Raw genomic sequence first — 21,170 nt, 5'->3', positions numbered from 1 at the left:
AAAAGTATTATTATATTAATTCCGGATTAGGTTGTACTCTATGTAGAGCTGATGAAGGGAAATTTATAGAAGGTCTTATATAAATGTGAGATGGGCTAGTGAGTAAAGTAACCACTGCCAATCTTGTTTAGGACTAAGTGAGTGTCTTGTCTGAAGGCCTTTAAGAAAATAGTGCCTTGAGGTTGTAATTAAAACCTAGGGCGCATCAACACATATAATAGGGGTTCTCCTCACAGGGAGTTACAAAAAGAGACAGGGAGGTACTAAGGAGGGACTACAAAGCCTAATGACCAATGAAAAGCCACCATTTACAAAGGACAGGGACAGGAGCCAATTAAAAAGAACAGAGGGAAGTGGGTGGGAAGTAGGCGGAGCTTTATGCACATATACTGAATACAGCATGTCTTGAAGAGACAGCGCAAGCGCTCCCTAGTCGAGACTTAAAGAGTCCCCATCAGTTGTGTCTTTCACTGCAAAGCTGCTGTAAACTAACAGGTCAAAGACTATTTAGCCCTACGTAAGGAACTGCATGTAGGAGTTAGACAGCTTGACAGGGGGCAAGACATGGTTTTGGCAGTGGCATTTATTGAGTTACTGTGTCTTTCAATGCTGTCGCTAACTTTGTTCTCGGTTTATACATTGAATTTCGTTCCGCCCTATTAATTTAATTAACATTTTTCAAATGTATGCACACCTCCCGGAGTCAATCTAAGCACTGTGTGTGGTCTAGAGAAGACATGACCACAATATAAATGGCCACCATTAAAACACACTGAGGTGTCATAATAGAAACACAGGTGCGGGCATGGCTGCTAGCAGATCCTGGAGACAAACACTATGCAATAAAGGACATCACGAACATATGACATATTCATTGTCATTGTATCCCAGCATATCTGTGCAGGGTGAGATTGTCTGTCCGCGAACCCTGGTGAAATTTACTCCGACAAAACAAGTCACCCTATCCATTGGAGTGACGTCTCATTAATTTCTTGGGTCTTGGAAGGGAGAAGATAACCTTCGTAGTGGATGAAAAACAAGACCTATCAGTGGCTATATTTACAGATTGAGCTGTCATTCTACGATTTTACTGAAGGCAAGCATGGGGGAAGTTACATTGTAATTTTAGTAAGAGGCAGAACTAGGCAAGGTAGCTATTTCCATATTTCCATCACAGAGCACATCATGTTCCCCACGCTCACTGATGTCATCAGGTGAGACCTTCATCGCAAATTGAGAGGTGATTTAGACAAATGTGAGCAATGCTATTGTTACATTTTTGTGATGGGACGTTACAGTTATAGTTAGGTTCAGATTACACATTCACAACACAATAGAAATTCAGCAATTATTGTTATCTGAGCTTACTATAACTTATGACCTCACCTATAACATCACTTATTTTCCCCCTTTTTATTTATCATTTTCAAGTACAAAGGATAGAACAACCCCACATTTCGTGACATGATGTACAGCATATGCTTACATTGTCATAGGAAATAGCAAAGTATACAAGCATTTCGCTATGTACAGTAGGAATTTGAACACCCGCCCTGAAAGTAATTTATTGACAATGAACAGAAGACATTGAACAGCCCAGGCATATCAGTGTACAGGGAAACATTCTGCTTGCTTTTTCCGATTATGCCGGAAAGAACACAAAGGTGCGTTGCAAGGAAAGGGGCAGCTCGCAATTGTGAGGGCAGACATGTGTGACAAGGGGGAGACGCATACCAGCTGAGTCAATCTTGTGAATGGGCGTTCCTACGCTGCAGAAAAGCATTAAGAGGTTGCCAGATGTTACACGAGTGGGATGTGGGGGGCTGCATTAGCGGCTACAGCTCGCTCGTCATGTCACAAAGTGTCAGGCTCCTGAGCCAGTTTGCCGCCCCCAGCTTAGCGGAATCTCCCATTTCGCCAGCAGCAGCGCTATTGCAGCAAAGTGTCGGGACTCCTTGGGCATATTGTGAACATAGCCCAGCCACGAAAGTAGGGGCCCTGGATCCAGCGCCATCTCTAGCTACTGGGAAAGTTGTGCGAATATATCAAGCAATAGTTTGTGGACGTGCGGGCATGCCCTGTTATGTGTCGGTCCTCAGGATCGGGATGATGCTCAGAGGGGTCCACCTCTTGATCTAACCAAGCCTAGATGGCCATTACAGACTAGGTCAGTGGAAGGATCAAGCGAGGGAAGGAAAGGAAGTGACCAACAGGGAGGGAGATCTGAAATGACAAAACAAGAAATCATATAACCTGATATATATATATTTCACGGAGGCCGCATGCAGAAGCACGAAACGCTTTAAAGCACGCGGCTATTCGGGAACTACACTCCAACAAGCTGCAGAAAAGGTGAAAGCTATTGATAGAAAAACCCTGTTGTCTGAAAAGAGGACTGTAACAACGAAAAGGGGAAGTGGCATTATCAGATTGATAACGAACTATTCGGTGGCAGCGAATAGAGTTCGAGCCATTATGTCCAAGAACTGGGGGATTCTAAAATCTGATCCTGTAATTGGAAAAGATTTACAAGAACACCCCATGATAACTTTCACAAGAATAAGATCGTTGAAAGATAGGCTGGTCTCCAGCCATCTCTCAAGAGAAAAGCCAAAAGGAGATCTTCATGCCATGCATGGGTCATACCCATGTGGGAAATGCAAGGCATGCAGTAATAGCCAGAGGGTATTAGCCTATCACGTGCCACACAAAGATTCTAAGATCAAGATTGGCAAGTTCATTACTTGCTCAACCACATTTGTGGTTTACTGTCTAACGTGCCCCTGCGGACTTCGGTACGTGGGGAGCACCACTAAGGCAGTGAAGTTACGGGTCCTAGAGCACCAACGGGCCATTGTGAACAAGGATGAGAGCTATCCGATGGCCCGACATTTCGCCTCTCATTACAATAGTGACAGGACCCTATTAAGTTTCTTTAGCTTGGATTGTGTCCCGCAAGACATAAGGGGTGGGGATCTGAAACGGAAGCTTAGGCGTTTGGAGTCAAGATACATTGTAGATCTCCAAACTAAGTCACCTGGAGGTCTCAATGCAGGGGAGGAACTTCTATCACACCTTTAAGTGATAGTAATTGACAGTAAATGGGCTAAAAGGTGTCAGTGCCTGAGAATTTTTTATTTTTTTTTGAATAGTTAAGAAATTTTGTTGGTGGTTCGGTTTTGACCTTTATGATGAATTGAAGACATGAAGTTAATTTGACATTGTGGTGTATGGGTTATGGAGGTATATCATTCACAGTACACCTAGTGGGCCATTCAGGCCGTAATCATCAAAATATATTCAACATAGGTCTAAATGAGTAGAATTAGCCTTTGTAAACCCTTTACGAACAGAAACATAGAAAATTGGTGCAATGCGGGACTGGTCGACTTTATGAGAATTGGTTTTTGAAAATTAATAATCACGATGAATTAGCCCATTCAGGGCATAATTGTAAATATCGTGTATATAGTATGTAAATATCTGACTAATTAGTTTTCGTTAGTCTGCTTAATGTTTATCATGTGTTGACCAGTTTGAACATTGTTTTGGGATTAATTTCATTACTATGAATTGAGTATTTCACCATTCAAAGATGGCGCTCATGAATTGAAGAAAATTGTCCATTGTTTGTTTCAATGGTAATGCCTTATTTCAACTTCCGCCTTGCCGCCGCCAGCTGACACTGACGAAGGCAAGTGCTGAAACGCGTCTGTTGGAATATATTTGTGCGCAATAAACTTATAAATAAGTTTAGCCTGTTGCGAGTGCTGTTTCCTGTTGGTTTCTTTGGAACTGCGGAGCTCTGAATATATATATATATATATATTCACTGAAAAAACCATAGGTTATAGACCATATATAGTTAGGAATTAGCATTTACAAAACCTTGAAAATTCACAGAAAAAACCATAGGTTATAGACCATATATAGGGGCCGATTAGGATGGCGGACGGACTTGCGTCCGTCCGCCACCCCTGAGTAGGAGGGACCGTCCGCATGGGCAGCGGCGGTCCCTCCATGGCAATTAGGATGTGACCGCCAGGGTGGCGGTCACATCCTCTATTATTAACATTGCGGCGGGTGCAGCTTCAAGCTGCACCCGCCGCAATGTTAAAAATGCATGTGTTGCATTTACATGCCCAAAGCGGCAGGCACCGCACGGTGCCTGCTGCTTTGTGTACGCAAATGCTGGGGGGTACCATAGGTACCCCCCATGTGCACCCCCCACCCCCCATTCACCCAGGGGGCCCGCAACGGGCCCCCAAAGTGAATGTCCGTATGCTTTTCCATGGCGGAAAAGCCGCCGTGGAAAAGCATATTTACACAAACATCATAATATGGCGGACGGTGTCTCATAGACACCGCCTGCCATGTTATAGCTTTTCCGCCGCGGTCGGAAGCCGACCGCGGCGGAAAAGCGGCGGACGGAATTCCAGACCCACCAGCCATCCTAATTTGGCGGTGGGTCTTTGGAGTCTCCGCCGCGGTTTTTCCGCATCCTCCAGGCCGGCGGACACTTCCGCCGGCCCGGAGGATGCGGAAAAACCGCCATCCTAATCGGCCCCATAGTTAGGAATTAGCATTTAAGAAAACTTTTTTTACTCACACAAAACCATTGAAATTCCATATATAGTTAGTTGTACTAACTATATATCGCGCACCCGCAATCCACTGCTGATCATGTCACATATTACATCATTCATGACATGGTCAGTGACATCACTGATGACATCACTGATGACATCACTGATGACAACACTGATGACATCTCAAATTACATCACTGATGACATCACTGATGACTACATCCAGTGACTGTATAATTCTGTAAAGTTAAAATATGTCTTACAAATTGAATAATGAGTGGGTTTATAAGTGTCTGGATGAAGGATTTAGTAGGTGCATGACTGACTGTATGAGTGAGTGATTAAATGTGTCTCACTGAGTGCATGGGTTAGTGACTAAACTGTCTTAATTTGTGCATCATTGTGTCTGTTGTTCTGTAATCTGCTGCATGTGTTGATCATTAGCTATATGAGTAACTATATGGATTATTGATTGTTTGCCCAAGTATTTGTATGGGAGACTGAGTGTGTGTGTGGGTGGCTGGGAGGTGTATGACTCTGTGCATACATGTGTGAGCAGTTGATTCACTAGATGTATGGGTTCAAAAGTGCATATAGAAACAACTGTATGGGCGGTTGACTGTGTGCATGAGTGTATTGGTGAGTGAATGGATATCTCAGTGCTACATGTCAAAGTAAGTACATATGTAAAACACAGTACATGTGACAGTTGACATATATAAATAACTGTGCATAAGAGCCAGTGAATGTGTGAGTGGCTGTATGGATCATTGTGAACTTGTATCACGGATTGTATAAGAGAGTAAATATGTGTTAGTATATGTTTGAATAAGTAAGGTGTGTATAACTGTATAGTTGAGGAAATGGAGGTGTGATTGATTCTTTGCATGACTGACTAGGTGTGTGAGTAACTCCATGGATGAGTGACAGTCTGTGAGTGTCTGTTTACACTGAGTGTATCTAAGGTTATATTAGAGTCTGAAGAGGTTCATCGTATTATCATATGAATGATGTCATCAGTGATGTGATCAGTAATGTCAAATGAGATGTCATCAGTGATGTCATCAGTGATGTCATCAGTGATGTCATCAGTGATGTCATTTGAGATGTCATCAGTGATGTCATCAGTGATGTCATTTGAGATGTCATCAGTGATGTCATCAGTGATGTCATTTGAGATGTCATCAGTGATGTCATCAGTGATGTCATTTGAGATGTCATCAGTGATGTCATCAGTGATGTCACTGACCATGTCATGAATGATGTAATATGTGACATGATCAGCAGTGGATTCCGGGTGCGCAATATATAGTTAGTACAACTAACTATATATGGAATTTCAATGGTTTTGTGTGAGTAAAAAAGTTTCTTAAATGCTAATTCCTAACTATATATGGTCTATAACCTATGTTTTTTTCTGTGAATTTTCAAGGTTTTGAAAAATGCTAATTCCTAACTATATATGGTCTATAACCTATGTTTTTTTCAGTGAATTTCAATGGTTTTTTAATAGCAAATATCAAAAGCTTTAAAATGTATTCTTCTTTAAATCAAAAACTATATTTATATGTTTATTAATAAAAAAAATGTTAAATTATTTTTTTTGTTTCGCTCCCGGTCCGCGAACCGGTTAGCTTTCCGTTAGCTCAATTTAATGCCGCGATCCGGTCCGCCAACCAGTAAGCGTTCCGTTTGCGCAACTGTCGCGTTAGAAAACAACATCGTGACGCATCGCGTCAGCGTGACGTATCGCGTTGTCGCATGATACGTCATATGACGCGCCGCGTTAGCGTACCCGGAAGTGAACCGGTACACGAAGCGCAGCTTCCCGGAAGCGATCCGGGACGCGGCGCGAAGCGCATAACGTAAACACAACAGGTCATGTGACTTGTTAATAACAGTTTTCATTGGTTCATTTCACTTTTGGTTTCCTAATGATGTAAGGCTAGGTCATGTGACCTAAAAGTAACACTTTTCATTGGTTTAGAACTATTGTTTTTCCCAAATGATGAAAACCCCTCCTTGTTTCCTCACTCTGACTTTCATCTTTGTGAGAGGAAGACCTTTTTTCATCACTGAGCAATGGCAAGTGTTGTAGCTTCAGCTGGTGCATCCCCACCACCACCACCACCTCCTAGGAAGAGAGGACCACCTGCTGAAGTTATCATTCAGCAAGAGGAGGAAGGAAGAAGAGGAAGAGCAGCAAGAGAGGCATTTTTTGCCTGAGGAGTCCAGGAGGTCTCATGTCAAAGAAAATTATATTTGGCAATTTTTTAAATATCCCCGGGCCAAAAAAAAGTGAATGCCCGGTATGTAACTTGCCTTATCTGTAAGAAAGATTTGTCCAGAGGGACAGATAAAAAATATAGTTATGGCAATTATACAATGCATCGCCATATGGAGAGGTGGCACCCTAACAACTACAGTGCTGTGCAGGTACGTGACCTGCAAGATAATCCCCCTTCTGTGGCCAGAAGATCAGTTGTAGAGGAAGTGACGGGACCAGAGGCGAGGGAGATGGTCCCAAATATACAGATGAGGTTCGGGACAGTCAAACAAGTGTGCGTGCGTTGCGGTCAGTTGATTTGCTACAGAGAAATTAGCATCACTTTAATCAACTTAGCAATTGATAATCATGTTTGTACAAACCGATTCAGAAAATAAATTATCTTTTTTTTTGTTGCTCCTGTTGAGCCCTTTACAATGAATCGTTTTCGTTTCCCCCCCAAAAAAACAAAAAAAATATAAAACCGTTCAAAAAATACAAAAAAAGTAAAAAAATGTTCAGAAAAAAAATAAAAAAAATATAAAACAACAAAAATAATTTAAAAAAAAGTTCTTTTCAGAACTACCTCCCCTTTATAAAAAAATTGCTAGAATGTTTAGCACTCTGGCAACCTCTATTTCTTTTGGTTCGCTTCCCGGTTCGCTCGCCGGTACGCGAACCGGGAGCGAACCAAAAAAAAAAAACAAAAAAAAAAAAGAAGAGTAAGTATAAGGGAAGGAAACAGAGAGTAATGTTAAAAGAAAGACAGCTATAGGGACTAAACCAGAGATACTGTTTAATAGATCTATTTACCGAAGAAAAGATGGAAGAGGGTATAATTGTGAAAAACAAAATAGATAAGGAAGTGAAAGAAAAAAAGGAGAGTAGAAGAATAACAAAAAAGAGTTTCTTAGAGAATGTGACTGAATGATCAAATTAAGGTTAAAACATTGGAATAACAGAGAGAAAAAACGGAATGCAGAAAAGAAGAAGTAACAGAAAAGGAATGATTGAAACAGCAAAGAAATGTAAATAACATAGGGGCATATTATCAACATAGGCGATAAAAGTTTCGCTGCTTTTATCGGCAGAAATCTGCTGCTAAAGCCGCTTTTGCGGCAGAAAACTGCCGCTAAAGCCGCTTTTGCGGCAGTTTTCTGCCGATAAAAGCAGCGATAATTATATTGCCTGTGTTGATAATATGCCCCTTAGTGTGCTTGAACTACAGAGAGAAAGCATAATGAACAAGTAGTGAAACAGTGATCAGTCAGAGACAGTGAGAGTAATAGAGACGGAGTGAGTGAACAAGAGTGAGGAACTATGAGAAGAGAGGGACTGAGAAAAAGAGTGGAAGGAGTAGAGTAAGTAAGTAATAGAGAAAGGAATGAGGGAAGTAGCAAAGGCAGGAAAGTGAGGGTTAAAGAAATGAAGCAGTGGAATTAATAGAAGTTAAATGTGATACAAATGTAACGAAAAGAGTACAAAACATTTACCTTATAATTGTCGTTAACTTAGTCACTTGTTATTTTTATACTTTCAATCTGTGAAAGAGAGAAGAAACATTTGAAAAATATTAAAACATGTATTTAAAAATTAGAAAAGACAAGGGAAAAGATTGAAGGACAAACAGTTTTTCAACAACTTTGACACTTACAGAAGCCTCTGCTTCTCCATACCCCCTACACAGTCCTAAAAATATACATTTTAAACTAACAGTATCTTGATGCAGATGAAGTGAGGCCTATCTTGCAACATGGTGCATCTTTTGCACTGCTGCTGTCTCACAAAAGTGACGCAATGGCAGCGCAAAAGAGGTGCACAGCCATCATAAAACTGTCCCTAACATTTTAAATGATTGTTTCAGGATGCCAATAAGGTGTTTCCTATCCAGAGGTTTGTTTGAGGTGAGGCCTACTCAGGGTTGCAGATGAAATTTAGAGTTGTTGAAGAGTACAGAGGAGATAATACATGTCCATACCTACCAATGAAGTGAGTCATGTCCACTTCACTCTTGAACAAAGGCCACACCTCCTCTGTTTCCCTGGACAGGCCTAAAGTTGATCTGCACAATGTGATTCGTAATGTTAGGAAACACAGGTGATGTAATTGAAAAACGTGGAATTTCTTTTGCTCATTTCACAATCACATCACTTGTGTTTCCTTTGCTTAGGTATCTAATTGTGCAGATGTAGTCCAGCATATGAAAGAGTACGCAGAAGTGCAGCACTGCATGCAACAACTTTGACACTTAATGAAGCCTCAGCTTCTGCATGCCCTCTACACAGTCCTAATTATATACATTTTAAACTGACGGTATCTTGCTGGAGATGAACTGAGGCCTATCTTGCAACATGGTGCATCTTTTACACTGCTGCTGCATCACAAAAGTGACGGAACAGCGGCGCAAAAGAGGCACACGGCCATCATAAATCTGCCCTTAACATTTTAAATGATTGTTTCTAGATGCTGATAAGGTGTGGCCTATCCACAGATTTGTTTCAGGTGAGTGCTACTCAGGGTTGCAGATGAAATTTAGCCTTGTTGAACAGTACAGAGGAGATAATACATGTGCAGGCCTACCAACGAAGTGAGTCATGTCCACTGCACTCTTGAACAAATGTCAGACCTCCTCTGTCTCCTGGACCAGGCCTAAACCTCATCTACACAATGTGATGTGTAATGTTAGGAAACACAGGTAATGTAATTGAAAAACGTGCAATTTCTTTTGCTCATTCCACAATCACATCACCTGTGTTTCCTTTGCTTAGGTATCTCATTGTGCAGATGTAGTCTATCATATGAAAGACTACGTAGAATGTGAGCACTGTATGCAACAACTTTGACACTTACAGAAGCCTTAGCTTCTCCTTGCCTACTACACAGTTCTAAATGTATAACATAAATACAAAAAGTACAGAATTAATTATACATGTTAAATGGTTTATTTTTGCTGTTCTCAGAATTTATCAAATTTCACTAAAAACAGTGATTTGAAGGTATTCATCATATAACAGCGGGGAAAAAAAACACAATCAAAATGATTGTGTTTAAAAAACCCATATAACATAACCAATCAGAAATCAGAACTCGTAAAAATTAACTTACTTTCCATGACGTCGAAGGATATCCTATGAACAGCTTACACTCTGTTGTGCTGTTATTATTTTCAGCCAGCCACTTTCTGAAAGAAAAGCTCCATCGTTTTGACAAATATGTTACATACAATAAATAACTTCTCGCTCTCTACCACACTTTTCCACAAGGCCAAATCGTGTAAGAGCCATTTATAACTCTTGGAATTCTTCTAAGAAAATCCCGTCATTTTGTATTTCCGCAACTTTCAGAAAGAAAACATTCAAGATCACTTTCACAATCCTGTACTAGTAATATCTTACCCTTCTTGCTCACTCATGTTTCACATTTCCTATGACACTGATACTGCTTACTATGAAGCAGACTTACACTACCTCTATGACTACTACAATTATTTAATTCTTTACATCACTATTAATCACAAAGCAATTTAAAACAGTACATAAAATTATATCAAACCCTAGATTCATTATAGGCCAGTTACCTACCCTAAATTCTTTCTTCTGAAAACAGAAAGTAAGAATATTTTTAATAAGATGTGTAATAAGTGGATGTTGTCAAAGGACCATCATGTCATATAATAGCTGCAGTTAGAAATGGTCTTCTTAAAATCAACGACTGTGTAGCCATAACATTTGTAATTAAAGTTGAAAACTTATTTTCATCAGGTTTATATAGTTGGAATTTTTAAATGACATTATAACCAAAAGTTTGTTCAAAATATGTCGACAGCATTGCAGACTTACATTACCTCTACTCCATGTTTTGATTGGCTGCTTGAATTAGCTTATTAAAAGAAACAGTTTTTCTGAACTCATTCAAAGTGCAGTTATTTTTCCATGACGTCAAGTGTTATGGTAAGAACACCGTTTGCTTTGGGAAATACTCTGTTGTCCTTTAACTAATCCGTGCCCACCACTTTCTGTAAAAAACCTTCTTTTTTTTCAGGAAATAGTTAAAACTGAAAAATAACTTTTGACTCTGTACTACACTTATCCTCAAGGCCAAATAGTGTAGGAGCAATTAGAACCTCTTGAAATTCCTCAGAGCAAATCCCGAGATTCTTTCCCTAAAATTTTGGTTGTAAAAACAACAGGTAAGAATTTTTAAGGTCAAAAGGCAATTTTTTTTTAAAGTTAAAACAGAATCATTGCAGAATGACCAGCCGTTTCTAGACTTCAAATAAGCTGTGTAATGTCCTGATGTTGTTGAAGGACCGTCATGATATATAATTGCTGCAGTTACAAAAGTCCTTCCTGATATTGACAACTGCGAAGCCACAAAACTTTTAATTAAAGTTGTCAATTTTGTTCCATCAGGCCTACATCGTTGGAACATTAAAATGACATACTGGCCATATGTTCGTATAAATAATGTGGACAACATTTCAGACTTATATTGGCTACACTCCATGTTGTGATCAGCTGCTTTTACTAGCTTATTAGAGGACACTGATTTACTGTCTGGCAAAGTTAAATATATAAATTTTTCTGAGTCAACACTAGTAGTACTTGATACCCTACAGTTCTCGCAGTCATGCTGCCATTGGTAAGAAAGCCCAAACAGGTGATCTACATCTACACCTTCCTCTTGCAATACATCAAGCATATACATTAAAAACTCCTGACAATCTTGCTGAATATTTTGAGCGAATTGTGTTTGACCTGAACATTTGTCTAACAGATTTCGAATTTCAGATACACTTTCTATTTTTGTTCTATCAGTGCTACATTTCTCTAACACAGAATTCAACAAACTGCAAAATCTTTGATCCGAATTGACCACAATCTCTTCTTTTAAATTTTCTAGAGAAAACAAAACATTAACCACTACATTAGCATAGCAGTTGACACCAGAACTGTTTTCAAATTGAAAACCAACAACATCTTCAACAAAATCCTTTTTCTTTCTGCTTATAATTTCTGGTTCAACGACTTTTCGTCTTTTTGCTACAACCTCTCTACTATTGGTCACATTTCTTCGTTTCCGGCCTACCACACGTTTCTCAAACAAAGGATATTGAGGCAAATGTGGCGCATACTGTCTTCTTAACCTATTGTATTCCTTAACACAATCTAGATCCGCACAAATGTTTGTGACATCACACTCAATCAAGTACAATCCCGATAAAGTTCTGACTCGTGACAATGTCACATATGCCATACCCTCCTTGAACACCGAACTGCCAATATTCACCAATGCACTGTCTACACTTAAACCTTGCGATTTATGGATTGTCACCGCATATGCCAAGCAAACAGGAAACTGCTTACGGCGAACATATAAGTCTTTTACAAGCAAAAACCTAGCAGAGCAACGACCAATTAGCTGTACTTCCTCAATGCCATCAAATTTAATTTTTAAAAATTCAATTCCATCTCTATTTCTGTATTTCACAAAATCAACAACATTACCCATTGATCCATTTACCAGACCTCTTTCAACATGTAAATTCCTTCTTAAAATTATACGGCAATTTAAGCACACATTCAGAGTCTTTTCAAAACCTGCAGTTTTAGATATAGTCTTCTCTAATGAATCCAATTTTGATTTCAAATTCTCAGACAAAATATTTGTTGATCCCATATGCTCTACTCTGTCAATAGCTTCCAGTTTCACAATCTCTTGGTTTTCTAAATGCAACATTTTGTTGTTGAAGATGGCACATTCTGCAAGAGTTGGCATCAAACATATTCCAGATTTCTTCTCAGTAATTTTCTGAAAAATATTCTCAGGCACAACATCTTGTTCTGGATACAAATTTGACAGTAATCGTGCATGTAAAGCTTCTTTCCCATGCTAGGTCAGTTTTCTGATTCTAACATCTTGTAGAATATTCTTGTAATCTTCATCCTTCGCCTGACGCATATTTTCACGCAGTTCAGAATAATTGAAGTTTAACCATATATTGACGTGGCCAATGCTCCCTAGGCACTTCCTGGTATCTTCATGCGTGAGCATTTTGAACACAGGTTGTCCTTTCACTGGTGTCAGCTGCAGAAGATCACCGAAAACAATGATGTGTTTGCCACCAAATAACACATCATACTCTGTTTTAAGAACTTCTTGCATTCTCAAATGCACAAAGGCAAGCATGAAATTGGAAACCATGCTTACTTCGTCAATGATAAGAAGTTTCATTTTCCTCAAGACTCTTGAAACTTCACAACAAGCATCTCCAGATAACTTGTGGTATTGTAATTTGTTATCATGCTCCACTGGCAGCATCAGTAGACGATGCAAAGTAATACCTTTAATGTTATGTGCTGCCAGTCCAGTTGGAGCGGTGACAACACAAGACAGCGATGACTCAGTCCTTTTCTGCAAATAACATGAAATTGCTTTAATGAGGAAACTTTTTCCAGTTCCCGCTTCTCCACTCACGTACAGTCGGACAGCCTTCAACGACGTACATGAGCACTCTTTCTTCTCATGACTTAATCCATGATCAATTTGGTTGGTAACTTCGTCATATATTTTCCTCTGCTCAACGTTGAGTTGTCTTTCCAAGTCTTCTAAGTTAACCGCATCCTCCTGAGCATGTGCCATGGCTCTTTCCACTTCAATCATGGCAGTAGCAGCTTCATTTTTGATAACTGGTCCTCCTAGTGGATCCTGACTCAATGAAACAGAACTCTGACTGTCCTGAGAACTGTCTCTAGCAATCTCAGCTGCAATCGTTGCTTCCTGCTCGATTTCCGCATTCAACATTTCTAGATATTTGTGAAAAACAGGACATTCTATGGTCTCCTTGGCGGCATTGAAAGAGTCTTCGTAACAGAGGAAATCTCCAAGCAGTTCCTCTTCTGCACGCCAAGGCTTGAAAAGTTGCAAAAGTGCTAAATAAAAAAACTATTTTTTTTCAGGAGATTCGCCACTCAATTTTCGATGGTTTACCAAGTGGCATTTTCTTTGCTTCACCAGACATCCCTCACTTCCAATTACAGCATACACTCCTTTATCAATATCTTCTTTGATGTTCCTCTTGAATATGTAATTTTGTAGAACCTCATACAGACAAACATTCTCGAGGTGACTGCTTCTATTTGGATAATATGTATCCAACATGTTTGTCTTCAAAATATCGGTACTGTTTGGCTCCTTTTCCGCCAAATACTCAATTTCCCGCACAGGTTTCAGAACTCGATTACGCGTTGCAGCAAGACCAAGACTCGCCCAAATGATTCTCCTGGATTTGGCATAGAGACTTGCTGAAGACAACCGGTCAGAACATTCGTAAGCTCCGATTTCTCGATGCGACAACATCTTCAGACTGAAACTGTACAACTTCTTACTGAGGCTCTTTTCATGGGAAATGTTCTCCCACATATCCTTCAATTCTGTCTTTTCCTTTTTGGTGATGTAAGATGTCACATACCGAGCCACAGCCATACAGTTATCAGCCACAAACTGTATATCCATGTTAGCATTCCACATGGACAAAATCACTGGGTTGTAGTCGTTGATGTACTTGGACTCTTCGTTCCTTTTCAAATTGTATGTGTTTTTAGGTGATTTCTTCATCACATTATGTCGCAGCGAAGACATCAAACTGTTCACTCTTCCTTTAGAAATCACCGGTCGTGGAAAGCCGAAACGACATTTTGTGTAGAACTTGTCCTTGTTTCTGAATTTACGACGACAGTACTTTCCGCAACGATGGCTTTGGAAGCGTAAAACTTGTTCTCTTAGGCTTTTGTCTTCCTTTGCCTTTGGAACAGCACATGTAGAATACTGTTCTATGAAACTCATCACTAAGTCATCCGGATCTGTTCCTAATTTGGGTGCATCTTTGATCCACAGCAGCATATGTATAGGAGGAGCACCTCTTGCTTGGTACTCCTTTCTCCAGAAGAAATCCAACACCTCTCCAAGAGGTGGATTTTTCTTGGTGATGATGAAAGACATCTTCGCTTCAAATCTATGATTGAAGTACCTGCATACATTCACTGGATCCAAAGAGCACAGTTCTCCGGGTGTCTTGAATTCGATATTTTCAATGTTTCCATTTGCCTCTCGTAGAAATTAGTAGTAAGTCTTCCCAGCCATACTCGGCACAGCTGAGAGTGAAGAACCATGTGGGAGTTCCTAAGTTCCTCAGCATACATTTTAAATCACCATGACGACGGTACCAGTACTCATTAGTACCACGCTGACACGCCATGAGATTAATCAGGTGAGAATCCAAAATACTGTCTTGCTCATTGACTTTATCCATAAAGTCACTTGCCAAGATGTTTTGCATCTGTACACCACTTTTCAAGATGTGGTTCACTGCATATGACAGTCCAGACAGATCGCTTTCAAACAGGAGATGAAACAAATAGGGAATGCATTGACGAAACCTAGTATCTTCTGCATATAATCGTAAAGTCCGGTATTCAGAAGCAGGAATTTGATGAGGTCGCTCATCATATCTTCCTCCTTGACCTGTTGGAAATAGCTGTGGGAAACACCGAGCTTCCAAACTTTCCTCCCAAACACTAATGGGACTCCCTTTGGCTTGTTTCATTTGAAACAACTCAATAGCATTCCCCATGACGTCCTTGGAATGCAAAGGATGAACACTATAATGTTCATATATTTCTTCATTTTTAGAGGGTTCTACTTTCTCAATTTGACCACCACACAAATCGCTATCCTCTTCTTCACTTACTTCCTCTTCTGCAACATATACATTCTTGTAGTACTTATTGTTTTTCTTCAAATACAATGTTGCCTTTTTGACTTTCCTAACATCCACTAAATCTTGCCATAGTTTCTTACTCTTTGTCGGAACCCCATTAACTAAGATAACCAGAGGTTCCTCTTCCACTTTTTCTACTCCAATTGTATTAATGTTTTTCTTCAAATCTAGAGGCAAATAAACAACTCTTCCCTTTAATCCTCTCTGTAAATCTGATGGAGGCAATTTCCCTGTCTTTGGCTCCATTCTTACAATAGCCTGAAAGGGATGGATACTTTGAATCAAAATAGATTCATAAGTATTTAAATCCTTCAATTCAGAAGGAATCTCAACCAATTCCAGATTATTATGAACCGCTCTAGCAGGAATCCGGTTTTGATTTAATTTGTTACAACAATAAGTACACACACGTTGATCCAATCCCAAATCAAAACAATTTTCTACCATCAAGTATGTTGCAAAATCCTTCCATTCACTATTATTTTCCCTTTCACTTTTCGCATATAAATCCACTAACTTAGTCTGATTCATATAATAAGTGCGTCGACAACACACACAAGTGAAATTAGGCCTCTCACTTGATTTCACCTGAAACGTGGCAATTTCCTTCTGAAAATTATCTGTACTGGAAACCTGTACACTATCTTCCACATTACCCTCTTCTTCTGAGTCAATTTCAACATTCTCCTCTTTACTTGCAAAGTAACAAAACTCAATTTCTTCACAAATATTCTTCACATCTATTTCAGAACCATGCAAAAGAGCAGTGCATAACTGTTTAAGCATAATTGCTGGACTCTTAGCATAATACAACATTCTAACTAATTTCCTCACTTTATTATGATGCACTGCTAGCATCCTGAAATGATGAAAAACACTCTGGCATACTCTCCTGGAAAGACAAGCCAGTGAATGACCATGCAAACCTGTCACTTCTCTCAATCTGCAAGGATCTAATTCTTGCAACAACTTCATTTTCTGCTTTAAACTTTTTTTATTAAATGTCCGTACAAAATCACAAAGCAAATTGATGGAATCCTGTCGCACACTGCAAATACTACTACACTTCCAGATATACACTGGTCCCTTAGGACGTCTTCCTAAAACCTCATTACCTAACACCTCTTCTGCCTCTGTTGTCACAAGTTTTTCTTTTTCAACTGGACAACCATCTTTCACCTCATAAGCTCGACCACTGGTGTCAACTGCATGCACTAAATCATTATCCTGGAAATAACTCTCCTCATTAAAAAATGCCTCACAACTTGAACTATGCATCCATTCTCCTGAAAAAACTTCACAAAAATTACTACGATTAACTGTTCTCTTCCATCTACTATTTCTTTTGAAATCATAAATTGCCTTGTTTAGCTTCCTAATTCTATTGATTATCAAAATAAATAACTTTCGCTTAATGTCAAATGCCTGATCAATAATTTTCTCAAATTTTTTTTTCTCTTATAAAAAACCACTTTCTGTTGACCTTTCTTAATATTTTTTAACAAATTGCCAATTATCCTGTTGCGGAACATTCGTCTACAAATGTCCCTAAACTGATTTTTCCTTCTACTACCATGCACAGAGTTATCTCCTGCTCTAGCAGTAACATTTTTGATTGGCCTTTCCTTTCCGTTTAAATTCGTTCTCTTTTTCTGGACTAAAACATTTTCTGTAGTACTACTTTTTTTTCTACAAATGTTTCTTATGAATGATTTCGTTGTCTTACCCGGAGCTTTCTTGGTGACTTGACGAGTTTTTATTGTAGAGGACTGCTGCAAAAATTTTGTAAGCTGCTGTCTTTGACGTTTTGTAGCCTTTCGGTTTCGTTGTTTAGATGGCATTATGTACTTTTGAAATGATTTGCAGTTGAATCTGTGGTAAAATATAATTAAAAATGTTATTAACCTCTATTAGCAAACAGTAAATCAATAACAGTCGTCAAAAATTTAACACACTACTTGTCATTTTTTCATATATAATAATTTTTAGTGCATTGGAAAATTTAGTAGTCACAAATAGTAGCAAAGAAATGGAATACTTCTACATTTCACCTGTGCTGTTTTATATGTGAATCTGAACTAATTTTATTAGCATATTTGACTATTTTATTAAAAACACTACACACAACCTGTTTTTGAAGTTGTGTTTAATTTTAAATGAAACGGTTTACATGTTTACTTTTCATTTCCAGTAATTTTTAAAAATAAATGTTTATAGTTCCATAGGCTCAAGCAGGTCAGCTTCCCACCCTATGTCATACAATTCTGACAAATCGGCATCCTCATCATGTTCTTCATTATCCTCAGGATTTAAATCATCCAAGGGATCTACTTCCACTGATGTTTCAATCACAATTTCAATGATAATATCGAGATCAACAGATTGCTCATTATCACTCTTGCTTGATGTTGTCGTTATCTTTAAAGAAAGAGAACAACAATGAGATGTTGCAGAGTAAGAGACAAATCTCAGAGACTATAATTGTAATTTTTTTTAACAAGAGTAACATTTTGCAGATATTATTTAACCATGTCCAGCGATGCTGCGGAGGTGAGGCCTATGTCCAATTTTTCAGTGAACAGGACTCATTTCTTCTTAACCTTGGATAAGCCTCACCAACTCTGTGTCCCCTGCTCATACTTAAATGTAAAGTGGCAGATTTATGTTAACTGGCGCATCCCCAGGGATGCACCAGTTAACGTGCGCTGCTGTTCTGCCACCCATGATGTGCCGCATTTACAATGCGGAGCACCATTGAGCAAAAACAGCACAGATGCGTCACGCATCTGTGCCGCAAAAGCATCACATTGCAGGAATCACGTCGTAAGCGCGACATGTCTACTGCAATGCACAGGGGCAAGCCACACATTGCATGGTGCATCACTCCTTATGCCTGTTTCAAACAGGCGTAAGGATTTGATTCAGCAATGCCATAAAGCTGACTCAGTGAAATCTTCTAAATTTCACTGTGTTAGTTTTACAGGGCGTTCATGCAAATGAATGCCCACCCTGCAACAAAACGCCTATATGAAACCTGACGCAGGTTTCATGTGGCACAGGACTTTACACCATGACACATCTGCCTAGATGCATCAAGTTGTAAATATGTCGCAACATAGCACATCTTTTGCGCCGCCGCTGCGTCACAAAAGTGACGCACAGCGGCGCAAAAGAGGCACACGGCTATCATAAATCTGGCCCTAACATTTTAAATGATTGATTCTTGATGTCGATAAGGTGTGGCCTATCCAGAGGTTTGTTTGAGGTGAGGCCTACTCAGGGTTGCAGATGAAATTTAGGCTTGTTGAAGAGTACAGAGGAGATAATACATGTGCAGGCCTACCAATGAAGTGAGTCATGTCCACTGCACTCTTGAACAAAGGTCAGACCTCTTCTGTGTCCGTGAACAGGCCTAAACCTCATCTGCACAATGTGATTCGTAAAGTTAGGAAAAACAGGTGATGTAAATGAAAAATGTGGAATTTCTTTTCCTCATTTCACAATCACATCACCTGTGTTTCCTTTGCTTAGGTATCTCATTGTGCAGATGGAGTCTAGCATATCAAAGAGTACACAGAAGTTGAGCACTGTATACAACAATTTTGACATTTACAGAAGATTCAGCTTCTCCATGCCCCCTACACAGTCCTAAATGTTTACAGTTTAAACGGACGGTATCTTGTCGGAGATGAAGTGAGGCCTGTCTTGCAACATGGTGCATCTTTTGCATCACTGCTGCATTGATTTCATGTGGCACAGGATTTTACAGCATGACACATCTGCCTAGATGCATCATGTTGTAAATATGTCGCAACATACAGTCCTAAATGTTTACAGTTTAAACGGACGGTATCTTGTTGGAGATGAAGTGAGGCCTGTCTTGCAACATGGTGCATCTTTTGCATCACTGCTGCATTGGTTTCATGTGGCACAGGATTTCACAGCACGACACATCTGCCTAGATGCATCAAGTTGTAAATATGTCGCAACATAGCGCATCTTTTGCGCCGCCGCTGCGTCACAAAAGTGACGCACAGCGGCGCAAAAGAGGCACACGGCTATCATAAATCTGGCCCTAACATTTTAAATGATTGATTCTTGATGTCGATAAGGTGTGGCCTATCCAGAGGTTTGTTTGAGGTGAGGCCTACTCAGGGTTGCAGATGAAATTTAGGCTTGTTGAAGAGTACAGAGGAGATAATACATGTGCAGGCCTACCAATGAAGTGAGTCATGTCCACTGCACTCTTGAACAAAGGTCAGACCTCTTCTGTGTCCGTGAACAGGCCTAAACCTCATCTGCACAATGCGATTCGTAAAGTTAGGAAACACAGGTGATGTAAATGAAAAATGTGGAATTTCTTTTCCTCATTTCACAATCACATCACCTGTGTTTCCTTTGCTTAGGTATCTCATTGTGCAGATGGAGTCTAGCATATCAAAGAGTACACAGAAGTTGAGCACTGTATACAACAATTTTGACATTTACAGAAGATTCAGCTTCTCCATGCCCCCTACACAGTCCTAAATGTTTACAGTTTAAACGGACGGTATCTTGTCGGAGATGAAGTGAGGCCTGTCTTGCAACATGGTGCATCTTTTGCATCACTGCTGCATTGATTTCATGTGGCACAGGATTTTACAGCATGACACATCTGCCTAGATGCATCATGTTGTAAATATGTCGCAACATACAGTCCTAAATGTTTACAGTTTAAACGGACGGTATCTTGTTGGAGATGAAGTGAGGCCTGTCTTGCAACATGGTGCATCTTTTGCATCACTGCTGCATTGGTTTCATGTGGCACAGGATTTCACAGCACGACACATCTGCCTAGATGCATCAAGTTGTAAATATGTCGCAACATAGCGCATCTTTTGCGCCGCCGCTGCGTCACAAAAGTGACGCACAGCGGCACAAAAGAGGCACACGGCTATTATAAATCTGTCCCTAACATTTTAAATGATTGATTCAGGATGACGATAAGGTGTGGCCTATCCAGAGGTTTGTTTCAGGTGAGGCCTACTCAGGGTTGCAGATGAAATTTAGGCTTGTTGAAGAGTACAGAGGAGATAGTACATGTGCAGGCCTACCAATGAAGTGAGTCATGTCCACTGCACTCTTGAACAAAGGTCAGACCTCTTCTGTGTCCGTGAACAGGCCTAAACATCATCTGCACAATGTGATTCGTAAAGTTAGTAAACACAGGTGATGTAAATGAAAAATGTGGAATTTCTTTTCCTCATTTCATAATCACATCACCTGTGTTTCCTTTGCTTAGGTATCTCATTGTGCAGATGGAGTCTAGCATATCAAAGAGTACACAGAGGTTGAGCACTGTATACAACAATTTTGACATTTATAGAAGATTCAGCTTCTCCATGCCCCCTACACACTCCTAAATATTTACATTTTAAACTGACGGTATCTTGTTGGAGATGAAGTGAGGCCTGTCTTGCAACATGGTGCATCTTTTGCATCACTGCTGCATCGGTTTCATGTGGCACAGGACTTTACAGCATGACACATCTGCCTAG

The sequence above is a fragment of the Lissotriton helveticus genome, chromosome 6 (assembly GCF_964261635.1).
Source record: "Lissotriton helveticus chromosome 6, aLisHel1.1, whole genome shotgun sequence".
Lineage (NCBI taxonomy): Eukaryota > Metazoa > Chordata > Amphibia > Caudata > Salamandridae > Lissotriton > Lissotriton helveticus.
The sequence above is the reverse complement of the archived record's forward strand: the minus strand, read 5'-3'. Positions refer to the sequence as shown.